This window comes from Sebastes fasciatus, chromosome 19 (genome assembly GCF_043250625.1).
Source record: "Sebastes fasciatus isolate fSebFas1 chromosome 19, fSebFas1.pri, whole genome shotgun sequence".
Taxonomy (NCBI): domain Eukaryota; kingdom Metazoa; phylum Chordata; class Actinopteri; order Perciformes; family Sebastidae; genus Sebastes; species Sebastes fasciatus.
The window spans coordinates 12191850-12210250 of record NC_133813.1 but is presented as its reverse complement, the minus strand read 5'-3'; positions in this window follow the sequence as shown (position 1 = coordinate 12210250).

The window sequence follows — 18401 nt, the reverse complement described above, 5'->3', positions numbered from 1 at the left end:
CCTACAGAATAATGTTCCCTATGACTGATACACCATGTCACCTGCACCGCGAGTCCCACACACAGCTGGCTGTACACTCTGTATTTCATCTCTGGTGAAATGTGTGCACATGTGTAAGCCTCTGATGGGCCCTGCCAACAAACACACTCTTAATTAGCATAATACGGTGATTGATAGACCTAAATTATGACTCAATTGTACTGGTGCAACATTTAGACTTGATGATGCATTTAATGGCCCTCAACAACTTGTGTATTTATTGTGCAAAGCAGAACATCCAGGCTGAGTGTTGCCAGTTTAAAAGCTCGGGGACAACTGTTACCACTGAATTGTCTTCCCCTCTAATCACCGAAATAATAACTGCGATGGAAAGAAAGTGATCTCATTCGGGTTTTTAGCAAATTGTTGCTGTGTTTACATGCTCCCCACGTCCTCCTCAGCAGGTGTTGCTTTGCGTATCAGAGCTACAGCTTCCCGTCAGACAGCTGAAAGGAGAACACTTGACAGAAAGAAAATATTCACTCCGCCGATTTGTCATCCTCCTTGTTCCACTCATCTGACTGGGATGAGGACGGGAAGGAGTAACAAGGGGGATATCTTTGGAATATCTGTTTAACATCCTAATTGGAAATGACAAGCACAGTGGCGCGTTCAGCCCTGCAGGGGAGATCAAAGAGTTGGAGCTGCGTGAGACACCGCAGTATGGATCGGAACCAAACCGATCCCCTCTCGCCGCGGCTAATTAACACCTGGCTCCTACTAATTAGCTGAATCTACTGGCATTCCAGAAACAGCACACAAAAAAAAACGAAGAAAAAAAAGTGTATAAGATTAACAACCCAATGTTGGACCTCAGTTATGTCTCTAGAGCCTCTACCTGCCTGTAGGAGCAAATGTAGGAACAGGTGTTCTCCTCCCTCCGCTGTACCACACAGAGCGCCGAATACAAATTCGAAGCTAGGTGGATTTTCCAGCCAAGTGTTTTGTATCGCTAATACTGCCTGCTAAGTGGTCCCATTGGTATTTTACTCAGTGCATGATGTGTATGACAGTTCTAGTCAAAAAAAAATAATTGCTCCAGTCTCCAGCATCTCACTTGAACAATAACTTCATCAAAACATGTTTACATTTTCCCGACTTCACGCCTTGACAACCGTCGAGTTCTGCAAATGTGAAAATCGTCAGGAGTTTCACCTCTCAACAGGTTTGTGGTTATTATTGCCTTAATAAATAGAACCAGAGAGTTTTCTTTTCACATATTGTCAGTCAAAATGAATTCAACCACTATTGAGCAGGCATTGATAATCCAACGCAAGCCTGACAAAAGCCTCAAGGCTGTTCAGTAGACAGAATGAAGAGAGTTGCAATAAAAAAAAAATAAAAATGCGTCTTGGTTTGGCTGCCTTGGCAACAAGAAAAGAGTAATTATATTACATGATATATCTTAGCGGGGTGCTCTCTGCTGGCGCTGATAAATTTTAAGGTTGATCACCTCTCTCAGAAATTATTATTGTGCCAAACAAGCGCTTCAATATGAGAATAAACCAGTCATTATTCAACATACAGAGAGGGAAATTGCATTGGAAACTACTGGATTTGAACTAATGTCATGCCCCACTTAAACTTCTAGCTCAAAAGAAAACAGTGATGGCACATCAGGCGTGCGGTGGTTTCTTCCAAAGAGGAAGCAGCTAACACCCCGCAACAAAAATATCATATTAAACCCAGCAACAGCAAATTCATTGGTAACACTTTATAATAACCATCACACTTAGTTCATAGTTATTTTACTGTTAACAAACAATACAACTTATGTATATATATATATATATATATATATAGTGTATAAAATGTTATAATTAGTACAAAAATATACTGTTAAAATAACAAATTATATAAAAAAAATTAGTAAACATTAATTATCATTTCATTGTTAATAGTAAAATAACTATTATCTACGTTTAATTCCCTGTTAGTTTAACTCTGTGACAGTTCCTCTCACCTTTCCCCCTTTCCCTCACAAGTGCTCTTTAAAGTTCGAGCCGATGTTTACCCAACTGATGGAAACTGACTTGGCTTTCATTCGGCGTGTCCACAGAGGAAGGCACTGTGAAAAGTCTATTGTAACACTGACGCTTCGGGTAATGAGCGAAAGGACAGTCATTCTGTTGGCTGATTACAGACAGTAATTAAGACACTGATCCAGTAATTAAGCGACGACAGGTATCCTGTGCTCGGAATACATCATCTTTCTCTTCCCAGCAGTCCATTTTTCACCTTTTTTTTCAATCCTCACGAGGGAGACTCTTACACCAATATTGGAATGAGGCAGCTCACCGCAGGTTATCAACTTTGAAAACAACTCTCTATCCCTTGTGTCGTGGCGAGATTATGAAATTTGGCTGAGTCACTGTTTCAGTCAGTAGCTTTCATCTGTCCCTCCATCCCCGGTCAATCTGTTGAGCTGTTTGTTTGTCTGCCTCAGTCTTGTCAGCCTCATTCTCCCACTAATCCTCCTTTCTCTCTCTCTTGCTCTCTCTCGCTCCCTTTCTTTTTCTCTCTTCAGGGGCTTTCTTTGCAGAGCCTCCTCTTCAAGTTCAGCCCTGTATTTTAGTGCAGAGCTAATTTCATCCTGTCAAATATTTTGAAATTATTTCCCTGCCACCAGTGCAAGGCCAGAACTCCATGCATCATGTCTTCAGCTCAGTTGGAGCATAGAATATGATGTGGTTAGACAAAATGTCACTCTCAACCTGCTTCTCTGACAGTAGCTCTCTGAGTTCTAGAAAGAAAAACAACATCTTATAGATAATTAATAGATAGTTAAAGCTTTAGCTGAAGTGACAGCTGTTTTTTGACATTGCTCTTAAAGGGGCAGTGTGTAAGACATGGCCAGCATTCTAGTTTAAAAAACATTCAATAACTTAACTTAACTTACATTATCAACAGAAAGTGAAGAGGTTACAGTGTTGACATCATGTCAAAGATGTCTATGGAATGTGTTGCAGATGTATACTGAAATATGCCTCCCTGTCTCCCGCATGGGGTGGAAGACAAAAAGCATCCAGCTGCATAACCTTCACCCTGAAATAACTCACTTATGTTCTCTAGAACAACGGAGGAATTTGGTCTGAGAGTAGCCTCGCTGCATTCACCACGAAGCAGCAAGCAACCGGGGTGCACCGACAGGGCGGTCAGTTCACACACTGTCTTATCTGAGGTCAAAGCGAGCTGCAAAGCTGTCTTGAATGACAACACCTTTAGAGAGGAGTGTTCTAGAGGCTCAAACTGCCTTTGGTGCTCGAGATCCCGCTGTTGCCGCCTAGATGGTGCACACCACCTGCACAGTCAGTTCAGCGCTCCTCAGCCTGTCAGGGCCGGGCAGCCATCGCTAGAGTCATTTCTGCAGAATGAGCGACAACTTCTCCCACTTGACTCTCTTCAAAAAGGGAGGGATGAGATGGAGCGGCGGAAAGGTGGAAAGCAGATTTCTTGGCTATGGGCGGCATGTTTCCAAATGAGTCCATCCCCAGGGGTGGGTCTTCATGCTGTTCACGGGAGAACCATAGCAGGCAGTGGGTGTTGCATTATATACTATGGGGTCCGCACATAAAGGCACATCCTAATTGGCTGGCTACGCTAATGCAAATTGTTGACCTTGATTTATATATCTATCTATATCTCTCTCTATGTTTATCTGTATCTATTTACATCTATAACTCTATCTCTCTCTATATATATACATCTGTCTCTATATCATTTATGTCTATATCTTTATCTCTACATATAGCTTTATATCTATATCTCTCTCTATCTTTATTTTCCAATGTTTGTATTTGGCTTTCTTTATCTCTAAAAAAAATAGGGTAAAAAATAAATAAATAGAGGTTTGTTAATTGACCACTATTGTTTGCTGTCTTTAATACACTCCTTCCACAGGGCAGAAGTTCTATTGGAAAACATTTTTAACCAGATACTTAAAGTCTTACCTGCAGTATCCGGTCTTTATAAAGAGAAAATACAAGATACTGGTACATATCTAATAATGTTATTGGCCATTTCATCTAAGCTGTTTAAAAACTATGATAATTAATTGAATTTGTGCCATAATTGATATTCAGTGAAATGAAATAATAATAAAAAAAATTACTTTCTAAACATTAAGGCTATTTATTTCTTAATTTCTTCTCAATCCGTGAAAAACTGACAACACTCTGTGTGATGAGTAAACTGAACTTGAACCAATCTGCTCATTATTACTGTATCATTGTATTGTATCATATTTATTTGATAGAATAAAGGAAGAGCTTGGGGTGGGGCCAGTATAGTGAAGTAATACCATTGTAATTAATTAGTGGATAACTTCAAACAGACTAATAAATGAGAGACAGCAGGGTATGTATAATAATAAAAATCAGGAGAATTACAGAACAGTGGGTTACACCACCAGCAGAGCATTCAATAAAGGATTTCTTTTTTTTTATATTGCTGCTGTGGCATCCAGGAGAGGATATTATGGATTTGGATATATTGTACTGCTGGGTTCAAGTGTTGCTCATGGAGCGGCGTTATTGCCTCAGTAAAAGCCATACACGAATGGTTCAGATAGTCCATCTACAGAGAACGAGGTGTAGTGTCTGCTTGCTCTATGAGCCCTGTACGCCGTGCAGTTACAGTAATTGAAAAGCCTGATACATTTTGCGATCTGCGCAGCTCACCACAACCACAACAAAAGCTTATTAATCAATTTAGTCTCTCTCGGGAGTGTGATATATTAAGATATCATTTGCTTAGACTTCTGAAAACTCGCATGCATTTTTAAATACATCACAGATCCAGAGCTCTTTGCAAGTCAGGCTGTCCAAAAAAGAGCCTCTCTCTGTTTGATGACGGTGTTCAGTTTGAGCTTTGCAGCTGCCTAAATGGTGAAGTGATGAGAGCTGAATTCTACTTGTTACTCTCCGGAGGCGTGATTCAATTCCTCAGAAGTTAGCGGCCTTGATGCAAACAAGAGCTTTACCAAAAATAACACGCCACAAACTTTCAAAAGAGACAACGTTTTTTTTCCGTTGAATTCATTCCAATTGAAGTTAAGATCTATTTCCTGCATTGGGCTCGTACATTTTTAGAGAACTGAGGGAAGAGCACTACGGAGCATTGTTGGCAAAGACAGATTCAGGACGATAGAGGATTTTGAGTTCTTTTGTGCCCTTGAAGATGACCACAAATGAGTTAGAGACTGCTGTCTGGAGTCTGGGAGGAGAGATCCGATGCACTATATTATTTTAACTTTGACTTTTTTTGTTTGTACGATTTTTAAACCACATGTTCATGAAAATGCTTCCCCACAATGGATGCTGAGCATGTAGAATTTACACATCAATGAAATCTATCTTTTTCACACGGTGCTGCTGAGGCCTAATTCTATCAAAGGGAAAGATGAACATGTATTAAGGACACATCTAAACGCACCACTTCCTTCCTTTCTAGATTACTAAATGCAGTTCTTATATTTTCTGTATTGAGCAAGTTTCTACGATAAGAGTGAATATGGCAACTCTGATCTCCGTACGAGCCTAAAGGCCATTCCCATTTCAGAGTTTGTACCACCTTGATTCCTTTTCTCGACTCCTCTCCTTGTGTCTTATGGTGCCTTCAAATGGGATCGTGTTTACCGTGTTCATGAGAAGAGTCCATATGAACGCCCTCCGCTTGTGGTATAGTCACGACCTCGTAAGTGGAAAGTTTCTGAAAACGAGTTGTGACGTGTTTGTTGACGTTGTCAGAAATGGTGGAGAGAAGTAAATTTTTCGGTGCATAATAAGTTAATATGTTATAATTTCAGCCCTGTATTGTTTTTCTTCGTAATTTTATAATAGGTCTGACGAAACTGTTGATATTCTGTACGGCCTCATCTTTTTCCTCTGTCATTATGCCGTTTGTATTCACTGCATTATGTTTCCAACTTGCTAGCTTGCTAAATTATTAGCCTCTGTGGCTTCTAGACGCCGACAGTAACGTTAATATTGTTGTTGCTTAGAAACGGTGTTCTCACGACTTAACCACTTGAACGCCAAGCATATTGTACGCATGACTTCCCATGTTTTAAACACGAGCTCACGAGTTTCAATTGAAGGCAACATTAGTCCCTCCCACGGGAGATACGATGGAGGAGGCATGGAAGTAAATTTGAGATGATATTTGGGAGTAATTCCCAAAAACATTTCAAATAGGGCAATTGCTATTACCACCTAATTACCATGACATTTGCAGACCTGTAAAATGAAGTGTTGCCTGAGATTATTCCAGCTGTGTGTCACGCCTCTTTTTACGTCGCGGGTGCCGAAAACACTTCCGCAAAGGATACACCGGCGACACATCCTCCGGCATGCCTCCTCAATCCTCGCTCAAGGAGACGAGGAGCCACGAAATCGGGAAATGAGAAGCAGCTCATAGGTCAGAGGCTATGCAGCTTCCTCACGGTCTATTTGACAATTTCCTCCCATCTGGTCATTAGACCCCCGCCAGCATGATCCCTGCCCTGCAGAGACCAATGGGCTGTGATACATTTTGCCTATTATTCAGATAAATTAGATGCCTGTTACAGCTCTGCACTGCATTATTTGGCAGGCTAAGAGCAAGATATATGCCATTACCCTGCCTACATGTCAGTGTATAAGCCTATCTTCTCCTAACACAGAAAAAAACAACAACAAAAAGAATACATTTAAGTGAGAATGGAAATGAAAAAGCTCCAAGGAAATTAGATTAACCCTCAAGATTGCATGCCGTAGAACAAGACATTGGATCTGAGTCCACGTATTAAGGAAAATGAGTCTGAAAAGATGTACGTGTTCATTATCAGACGTGCTCACAGTGTTGGAGCTCCGTGTTTCAGCTTGATTACTATTCAAGACTGCAGAGCTGTTTGTGCGATTCATTCATTCATCTTCTTACTTGGCTTTTACCTAACCCGTCTATCTTTATTGCCCCTTTGAGGAAAATAGGATTGTGTGATAGTGTCTGAGCTAGAAATGAAACATACAGTAAATGGAGCGTTTTGCTGCTATTCAATATTCAGTATTTATCATATTATGCTTCTGAATTGCTCACATAGGGCTACAGTACATATTATTCCAACTGATATTATCCCTTCAGGAATGAGAAAACTATCAACAAATAAACATGCTCGGATAAGCATTTTTTTTGTCAGCCACAACAGCATTGTTTTTGGACTTATATTTGTTAATTTTGTGGCTGCAAATGAATCTGCTTGTGCGTGGGAGGGCAGAGAGCCACAGCTCAGTTTGTGTTTATGCAGATGAGTGGAGTTTTGTGAATCATTCTGGCGTGAAACTGCAAACACAAGAGAATGGAGCAGGTTTTGTGGCTCACCCAGAGTCAACCCTGGCTCACTCACAAGGCGTCAAGTACCGCAGCTTGGTCAATGCCCCTTGGCATTTGATACTAACGTACCGAGGCACATTTTAGCATCAATATAGGAAGCACTGGGCTTTCAACTAACTCCAATGTAAACCCATCCGCTCCATTATTAGACGGTCAGAGCAACTGACATAGTTTAAATCGGACATTCGGTGTATCATGAGTATGCATTTTAGCCTTTTCGCCTGTTATTTGTACGTTACACAATTGTCCGCAGTTTGTTGCCTAAACAGCGCAGAGGCTTGCACAGGTGCGTTGATCGCTTTTGTTGCTGGACATGCGTAGGAAAATGCACGGAAAACCACTTTTGATAAGATGGATACGTTGACCTAACCAAGATAGTTTTCTGCTAAACATAACCAAACCTTAACCATAGCTTTGTCCCATCATAAAACGTTTTAATTGTTAAATATAGCCATTTTGAAAAGTACAGACATATGGTGTCATCCTGCCAATAAAACCTAAATATCAGTATTTGTATAAATTACTAATCATTAGTATGGATTACTTCAATATTGAAATTCTGAAGAAACAATGAGTTTATTGTATGTGGATAGTCTCTTTCACACATATGCACTGATGCTCTTCCAAAACCCCTTTGGGTTTGGTTCAGGCTGGTTTTGTTAGTTACAACATTTCAGGCCCTTGCAGTAGACTAGAAACATGTAAAGTATTTATTGGCTAAACATTAATTTACATGTTGAAGTCACAACATGTTTCCTCCAAAGCAAGACAGGAAGAGCTGAAGTACAAATTAGAAGCCATGATGTGTTGCCAACCTTATGGTATATTAATTGCCGCAGGACCACATTTTAATTTTGCTGCCTTTCTTTTTCACCAATTAGAGGATTGGAAGCCACCGTTACTGTCAGTTTTGCTTTCAGAGTTTTGCTGATCAAACAGCATCATATTTATTATATGGAATAATTCAACTCTCATTCACAAACATTCCCTGTAGGCCCATTAAAAGCCATTGTCACAATGAGAGGTGATTACAGGGAACAGGAATTTGGACCCAAATGTAGATGAAAGTGACAGAGCAGGTGCAGTTCAATGATTTATTTCTAATGTGGAGTTGGATAAAGGCTCACAGGCAGACGGGCAGGCAGGTTCAGATAAAGGTAGACAGGAAGGCAGAGGCTCATGGCAACTTTAATGGTCTGGCAGGGAATGAATGGAACTGGGCCGGTGTATGAACTGAGAGGCTGATGAGGGAATGAGATGCAGGTGAGGAGGTGGGCGGGGAACGCCAGGCAACTGCAGAGCAGATGAGGGAAATAGGAACAGGTGTGTAGATGGGTGGAGCAGCAATTGATGGGGGAAGTTGGAAAAGTCTTAGGGCAAACTGTGACAGCCGTAATAACACTTAGCAAAATGTAAAAAAAAAATAATTCAGGTCTCTACAGGATTATTGTGTAGTGTAGCTAAGGGAAAAACCAACCCAGCACATGTTGCACAAGACACACTTAATGCCAAGTATTCAACTGAAATAAGCTGAATACAAACACTATATGAGTCTCTCATTAAATTCCCACTGTGAGGACCCAACTGAACTCTGAATTGTGGCTTTAAAATATTCAACCCTCTCTTGGGGTTGTAGAGAATTTAGTTTGATACCAAGGTCACACATTTATCAAAAAAGCACATCTAAATCCAAGTTCTGATTATGTCCGCTCCTCTCCTTTTCCTCTCCTGTGTCTTTAACCTTTATCATTTTATTATCTGTAATGCAAGTCAAGTACCCTAAAGGCAACTTTTAACAAATAGACTGATTTCAAAGTGCTTTACAGAAGACAAGAGATAAACAACAACACACACAGCTCATGTTCAGGGCACGTAACCTATTTAAATGCCATTCACACTCTTATCTCCTCCTTCTTCCTCTTCTTCTTCTTCTCGGCGATGCTGCCTGTCTTCTTCCCGGACCTCTGACCAGCACAGTCTGTGTGAACACACTGAGCTCTGAAAGATTAGACAGATTCATAGCGGGAAACTTTATTTCACAGAAAATGTAATTATATGCCAGTTGTACCAATTGGAAATACCACTTCCATCTCCTCACTTGATTTATTAGTCTAGGCTATAGTTGAAAATGTATTGCTGAAAACTGAATCTAGATGGATTAATGTGTTGAAATGAAGAGTTAAGCCTCCTACCTTTTTCTGTTATCTAGCATACCTTTAACGTGCTGGACTGAGTATGGGCAGTTTTATGTGATACAAAATGGACATGCAAATTCAACTGGTTGCCTGGTTGGACATGGAAAATGACCTTTTTGAGAAGCTGATTAATGTTGTTAATTGTTTCTGAAAAAGAAAAATGTGTTTGAAAATCCATCATCACTTACAGTAGGAAAAAGCTTTGTGTTATTACAGTTAAAGCCAAATGTACCCATCCATCAACCCAACCTCTAATACCCATTTGCCCCACATGAGAACAGTCTGATGATGTGTTTTCACTTGGAAGATGTTATGTTAATATCTGTGTTTTCATTCCAAATTCATAAATCCCTGCTATTTTGGAGCTCCAGTGAAATCATTTACTGCCATGTTATCCGTCCACCATATAGGAGCCTCATTGTTCTCTGATCTGCTCTACTTGCTTTGTTATGCTGTGATGACGTCCATTCCTCTCTTTCAATGCTAAAGGCCCTACCCAGTGGAGGGTTTCAGTCGAGCCGTTCCTCAGTAGATTTTCAAATAATGCATGAGTTGTCTGTGTTCTGCCTTGGGAGGCTCTGCATCAGGAAGAAGCACCAATTTAGACAAAAAGCGCTTGAAGTCAGGGTCCAGAGAGGTCCAGTTCTGTAGAGTGATTGCACCCCATGAGAGAGACTAAAACTTCCACACGAGGGAGTTAAAGATGGTTTGTAGTGACAAAAGTGAGACAGGTTGAAACCCCATGAGAGACATTGAAACCTCAGGCGAAATGTCCAACCTTGTTCAAGCTAGTGAAATGAAGCAGGTGTGTTTTGCAACTACTTTCCCAACACAAAAATATCTCTGCCTTTACACCACATTAAAGTGACAGAAGTTAATAATATTGTTAAACAATTACTGCCACAAAAAGTCTGATGCTGAAGCCTATTGTCTACACTACTTTCATTAGATCGCACTAGATTTCTGCCAGCGTTCTGGTTGAAATTTGTCTTAAGTTTATAAAGTGGTGGATGAAAATGATTTATTCAGCAATGGTGTCATTAAGGCTGGTTTGATTTCAAGACTTGATACTAAAAATCGTGTTTTTGTTAGCTTAGAATGAGCCCTTCATGTATACATAGGGAGTGGGAGTCTGCCATGTTGCTCTGCCATGTTTCTACAGAAGCACAGAACGGACAAACCAAACACTGGCTCTAGAGAGGGCCTTTCACGCTTTTACGCTTTCACGCTTGTGAAACTGAGGTAACATGAGTGCAAAACTGTGGTACCGCCAGCCACTGTCTGACTTCCGTTGCTAGTGTTATTATGGTAAGGATGGCCTCTGAGCGAGGCGACTGGCCTTACCACGGTTTTGCACTCGTCAACTCACGTTACCGCAGTCTTGGAAAGGGAGGAGTGAGCGGAGGGGTACTCAGTTGGTTGCAATCTGCAACCACACTACTAGATGCCGTCCTACACACTGTACCTTTGAGGATTTAACTGTGAAGCAGTCGCAGAAATAATCCACAAAAACGAACATTTTGCTCTGCACAAGTTGATTTTTAGTAGTGGATATTTCTGATTTTTTTTTTGAGCAGATTAGTTTGAAATACCGGAATACGTTACAGCTGAAAAAAATACATGGCCAAGGACAGATAATCCAACAGATGATCAGATAACAAGTTAGGTTCGTATGGATTTGACAATTATACATAGCGTGACCTTAAAAAGACCTAAATTATCAGCATTAAATATACAATTGTAATTGTGAGATTCAAACCAAGCTAGCCTCTTGTTTCAACAAAAGGGAGATTTGAACCAAATATTTGTGTGTGATTCATTACAAAGCAAGACATTTCTGTTTTCTTTCAGTTGGGGAATGCAAGAACACCAAATTTCAGTCTGTGTTTACTTTATTCATCGCACTGTAGAATATCATGTTATTTTAAACACACTTTTCTTTCCTTATTAATAACTAACTTGTATTATTTCATTATCAAAAGGAAAGCAATGCAAACCATGATGAAGATGCATTTCAGACACTTTATGCACCTCCATTATGTAAGGTACAAACAGGAGTCACAGAATGTGTATAGCGAAATGTTGTTGCTGGACTATTGTGACTGTCATCACTGCAGAAATAGCTGCCATTTTTTTCTCAGTATTACTTTTTTCTCACTCTTTTTTCTCAGTGAACCACGCTTATTTCATGGCATTTCTAGAAGCTAGGCTATCAAGCTCACTGCTGACCTTGAGATCACACCCACTGCAAACTTCATTCACGTGCAAAAATGTGTACAATACCAGCTCCATCTTTGACAGAGCCTTCGAAGTTTCTGCATCCTCAACTGTCTTCCCTGTCATTATATGACACTGTAGCGTGTAGGGAAAAGGCTGCTGATTAAGCTAAAGCTCATTGCCCTCCCTTCAGGATCTTGCGTGGCGTCCCGGCTTCCCCTCCATTACACCCTGCTGCTCCGGCTTTACTGGTGGAAGTAAACATCTGTCTGGTTAAAGCTTCACAATTTTGTCGGGAAACCTCGGTGACCTTGGATGTGCATCTCCAAATCTGTCTATGTCTGAGGCCCAGCAGCCAGGCTTTGTTCTGCTATGTCCCAGGGGGGGTGGACTCTTCCTCTACTGAATCACTGGGTTGCTGTGGTGGAGAACCCCTGCTTAAAAAGCTTCCCTGCTGGCATCTAACTGTCAGCTGTTGCCCTCTTCTCTGCCTGTTTCTCCGAAAAGTCAACCTACAAAGTCTAAAGATGGTGTCTCAACACACTTAAAATGACTATAAATACAGTCTAAAATTTGAACATTAATATAACATATACATAATCAAACCTTTTTTTCATTTTGAACAGACTATTCTGTATTATTGTTTGAATCTTTCCTACAGAGCATTGTTATTTAAAAAGAGGTTAGCTCAGAATGTGACTCTCTTCACAAATACAGTTTGTCCCAAAAATCAACATTTTTGGAGCTGTTCATAGTATTTGAAGTAAATATTGTTTTTGTGCTGAATTTCATTCACTATTTAAATTTTTTTTTGCCCTCTCACTAATCACTTTTCCCTGCCTGGTTGTTGATATTTTATAATGCTGCTGTGCACAGAGCAGTCATAAACAGAATTATATTTTTTCAATTATTTAACAAAGCAGTGCATTTCTTAAAACATCTAAAAGAAATTGCATTTATATTGGGAAACGCTGAGAAAAAAAATAGACCGCATGAAAGCATACAAAAACCAAAAGAGAGCAAATACAGCAAAATGTAAACTCTATTTTTAAATGCTCATTTCAGGTCAAGAGGAAGACACGGTACAGTGTGTAAAAGGAAAGTGCCAAAGGGGACGAGAAAAGGGCTCTCTTAGAGGGCAACAATTGCGGATGAGATTTACTTAAGCTTGCTCCAGACTGTGGCAGGATACAGTTGAAAGCCAGTGTAGGCTGTGTGAGGACAAGACATTTCACATGCCCGAGGAGCTCCATTACTTACAGTGGATGTAGGGCCAACAGTGCCATCGAAATCTTTGCCTGGTTGGGGGAGAAAAAAAGAGAGAGAGAGTTACAGTTGCAAAACATTGAGAAACAACCTCAGAGTGTATCAAAGCCATGAATTTTCCACTCCCTTCCAGTCGAGAGTTGTCGGCCTCGAAACCACCACCACAGTCACCACGCTGCTTTAAAGGTCACTGGGAATCAGACACTGCATACATACCAAGCCACCTGACCTGGCCAATCAACCACCAGCCACGGGCTTTTTTCACACGGACTTAGATGAGGTGGGTTGTGTGCAATCAGCTGAAAGAGGCTGACCCCTCAGCCATGTCAGACCTTTTTTTTTAACCTTTCAAATAATGTGTGCCTTTGCAGAAGAAAAGCTGGCACGCTTCCAAAGCATAGTATTTGGCATAGTTTGATATGGTGCCGCTCACAGCATTTCAGTGTAACTTGTACAGTATCGTATCGTAGTATATAAGTTATATCCGCCAATTAGACTGTTGTCAGGCTATTAATTAGGCGTTATCGGTCGCTATAAGCACCATAGATGTGGGTCAATACGCACCCAATAGGTTTTATCGTCTATTCACATGGTAGATCACAGAAAGAAGGTGTAAAAGAACACAACAGCAACCTCTAGCAACCAGTTAATTATGACAGGAGGAGAAGAAAAGGCAGGCGCTGTAGTATAGACATCATGAAAGTCCATACAGGGTGGAGGTGGGGGGCAATAGATAGACAAACAAAATACAGGGTTTTCAACCTGGAGACTGAGGTTCGCATTCTGTGTGAACCCAACAACGTGTAGTTGTCATTGTGTTCACAAGGGTTTAGTTTCAGTTTCATTTTCACTTTTGACACGTTGTTATTTTAAGCCAAAACACAATGTTTTTCCCTAAACTGAACTAAGTGGTTTTGTTTTGTTGCCTAAATCTAAAGAAGCCCTTTTGTTTGTGTTCAAAACGTAATGTCTCAAACAGTTTTACAACTTGTTAGAATGTGTTGTTTTTAAGGTTCACTTTCACTTTTACAACCTACTGGCGTAGTAGGCCCCTAATGACCCAATGCTATGATGTTTATGGCGACCAATAATGCCTATTTAATGGCCTGATCAGTCAAATCGGTTGCATTATACCAGCCCAGTCAAACAGCAATTCGTGAAATAGTCAAAAAAATGTATGTATTGATTCATGTACATAGACAAGAATTACATATTTTTTGGTGATGGTCAGCACAAAATCAATTTGTATGTAATCCACGTAATTGTGAACCAGGAAGTATAAAGAGTGGCGAAGGCCGCCTAGGGAGGAGGTCAGACTAAGTAGTTTTGTTGCCTAAACCTAACCAAGTCAATCTATTCCAACACCTAACTAAGTAGTTTTATTTTGAAAAAGACTGGAGTGGACATTTGAAACATGCGTCAAGTGTTGTTGGACATTCGGCAAAAAATGCATGGAAAGTACGTTGTTGAAAGTCGTACTGAGTGTCACAAAAAAAAAAGGAAATTTGTATCTATGTACATGAATCAAACTGATTAAATTTTGTGTCTATTTCACAAGCTGCCGTGAGACTGTGTTGACTATATATCCTTTGGTTAAAATGCGTAAAAGTTATATTGTTTAGCTGTGAAATGTGTCTATTCAGAAAGTTTTCCTTTTCACTGACAGTATGTTCTAGAGCTAAAATGAGCATTACCCGTATGATTATCAGTTTCATAAAAGGGCCACGACCAATGTGTCACCTACATGATGGTTACTTGGCTACAGGTTTGAACATTTGATGAATAAGTACCGGTCATTTCTTTACGTCTTGTGTTGATGTTACTCCAGAGGGCGTGTGATCATCGGAGGAGAAAAGTAAAAGATAGCAAGACCTCATGTCCTGAAAACCGCTGTGAGCCCGGACTGTGAGCGGGCCCGTCATGTTCCTCCAAGGCGGTGATGGCATGATGTGTGCATCTGAAGTGACAGCAGGCTGAAGCAAACAGATCTCTCGTCTCAGCTGCGACACTGACGGAACTCCTCCGCCGAGGGTATTTGGTTCACTCAAGAACAAGTCGGCTGTTTTCGTCAAGTTTACTTCCTGAGTGTTTGTGTGACAGAGCTGTCTCCCAAAAAGTTTATGAAATAAACACAAACTCTGAAATGTAGGTTATGTGGGCACTGTCTTTGCATTTTCTTAAGGTTTTTTTTCCCCCTCACCTGTGCCTGTTCAGTATTATGATGACTCACTGTGCGTCTCAGTTGCAGGAACGTCATTAGTGATGCAGTGACACTGCAATTTTAGTTTTGTGCCATCAACACCTTTCTGTTTGGCCCCATTTCCCAAAAGTATCTTAAAGAGGAGCTTCACCAATTTTGACACATTTACACAAAGTCTGTTTGAGAAGTATTATTACACTGTGACTCTAGAGGGTGCTGCCCGAAACCTGATAAATTGCCTCAAATTATGTCAAAAAAAGTAAAAAAATGACATCTTAATGTCTTTACCTAACCCCTTTCCCTTGACCTTGGTGGAAAATGTCATGAGGTCAAGGAAAGATATGAAGTTCATAAGGACATAGGAAAATACAACTGCAGTGCTCAGAGAGTCCAACTGCACTTCCCCTTACAAAAAAATAAGTTTATTCAAGTATGCTATTAGTATACTTCTTTTAAAATTCAAAATAAGACAGTAGGCTTTCAGATTATTGTTTTTTGTACATATTAGTGATGAACTTAACACAATTAAAGTAAAGTTTACTTGGCTTATACCGAAGTATACAGAAAAGTCTAAGTGTACATGGCAAGTATACAAAATAATCCAAGTATATTTAGCTTATAATGAAAAGTATACATAAGTGTGTAAGTAGAAAATATAAATATAAAACTAAAGTAGTATTTTATTGAGGGTATACTTTAAAGTGTACTTTCGTAACTAAAAAAATGGGCTACAAGTATGTAACTAGTAACCAAAAGCATACCTATAAGTTCACTTGTAGTATAATTCATAATATAGTTGCAGTACAAAAAACAACTTGGATGTAAACTAGTTGTGTACTCAAAGTTTACTATTCTTATATTTAAAGTATACTTATAAGTATACTTTTATAAACTAAAATGTGGGCCAATTTAGCCGCAAGAAGTATTGAAGTAGCACACTTACAAGTATACTACTAGTACATTGATATGAGTATACTTATACTTGCAGTCCTGACCTCTGTAGCCCGGTCTTCATCTCCACTTGAGGCCATGCAGGAGTTAGAAGCTACATTAGCCGCTACTAGCATTACACACCCAAATCTCTGCAGCAACAGTTGAGTTGCATTGTAGGTAATGTAGGCGCCAAAGGAAGATGAATACATGTAGTTGGGTGTGGTAATAAAGTGTGCTTTGTTGCAAGTGTAACCACACCCAACACTGAAGTACACTTCTACATAAAAGCAGCAAAGTGAATACGTGAACTTCCTGGCAAGTATGAAGCTGCTCTTTAAGATGCTTTTGGGGGACTACTTTTATTCACATTTTCGTCTCTGTTTCACATTTTATTTTTAGGCCAATTTCAGTAACCATGATGCTGCAGTTTGTTCCTGATTGCAGCAATAAAGTGTTCTGAATTCGCTACCGCTACGATTTATGTCTCAGGCTGGCTTCATAGCATTGGCCTTAACAGGCTCCTCTTGATTACGGTAGTATTTAGAGTCATACCAAACTGATTTGTGTGACGCAGGTGGGGTGTGCATCTGCAGCCACACAAAAACAAAAGTGCACTTCACCGTGCGCCTGACTGTGCTTTACTTCCTGTGCTGTGGTTACAATCAATGTGAGGGATAATCACATCCTGTTACTTTGTCTTTGTAGATCCAGGTAGTAACTTCTCCTTAAACACATTGTGTGAAACAACTTAAAGCAGCAGAAGGCAAGATTGGTGCAAATATGATTAAACAAATGTTAAAACGGTCACTATATCCTGACAGTAGTGCATGAGACAGGTAATCTGAAAAAAAGTTGTGTGCCTGTGTGTCCTCCGGTGTGCTCCCAATGGCATCTGCAAGATTTCACAGACCGGAGGAAAAGAACCAATCAGAGGCGAGCTAGAGCCTTGCCGTCTCAGAGCAGCTGTCAATCACTTGCGAAATCCGATCAAACTGTCAAACTAGGCAGCGCTGATCAAATATGAATCAAGATTGTGTTACTGTAATGCTTATTTCTTACAAATGTCAAAAACAATATGCCTAACCTCGCTTTAACAACGACACTTCAGCTCAGATCATGCCTTGGTATAAAGACCATTGATGAGCCTGAAGCACTGTTTCAGCATGTTGGCAAGTTTCAAAAATTTCTCAGAGACTCCAGCTACAGGAGATGACATAATTTGTGACAACGTTATCAGATCACAATGTGTTTCTTACTGTGGTCTGTGTTTCTTGTTACTATGGTGCTCTCTGTGGACCGTGTTGCTATTTTGAGTAAAACCCCAGTCAGGCTAACCACAGGCTGTCAAACCCTGCTGAGTGTGATTTGGTTCCCTTTCTTTGGACTCGGTGATTGCAGTCCTGCAGGTGGCGAAAGGTCCAGATTACACTCATTACTGTGACTTTGTTTAGATGTTTGGATGAGTCTTTTAACTTGTCAGTTACAGTCCAGCCCAGCAGAATTCTGTTTATATATTTTTGGGGACATCTTACTATGACTGAAATGAATTTCCCAGGCACAATTCGCCGAGACAATCCTGAAATTAGAGCAAGGAATGGAGAAGACAGCAACGAAGCTCACATACCAAAGAAATCAGATCTGCCTCAACCATTGGACATTTAAAACAAAGCCGTATCTCAAACAGCCAGAGCCGGATTCTCTGTAAAAACCCCAGAGCTTGTAAAATCCTGCAAAGGGCTCAGAAACAACTGCAGAATGAACCGATAAGACAAGTTTATTTTACCATCAATGATTTCAGGGTAAATCAAGAGCTAGCTCTAAAAGCTGACATTGTAAAGTACCCATAGAAACAGTACAGAGGTAACAAAATTTATATAGGCATGATCAGCTTGTTTGGGTGGATTTTGCTTCTATTTCTTTTGATTTTTTCTTTGTTTCTTTTTGCAACCTTGTGCTCAGTGACATACTGTAATTTAATGAATTACCAACACTGCCCCAGTCCTCACTGGGAACTCTTTCTTCTCTGTGAATTACCTTCATTCATTATTTAAGGTCTTCTTCATGAAATATCAAATGCTATTGAATCATTTTTGCTCAGCTGCTTGTATCTGCTGTTTTGTTGTCAGATAATCCTTATGGTGAGGAAGCATACGGCGCTATTTTTTTTGTTGCTATTTTGCTCA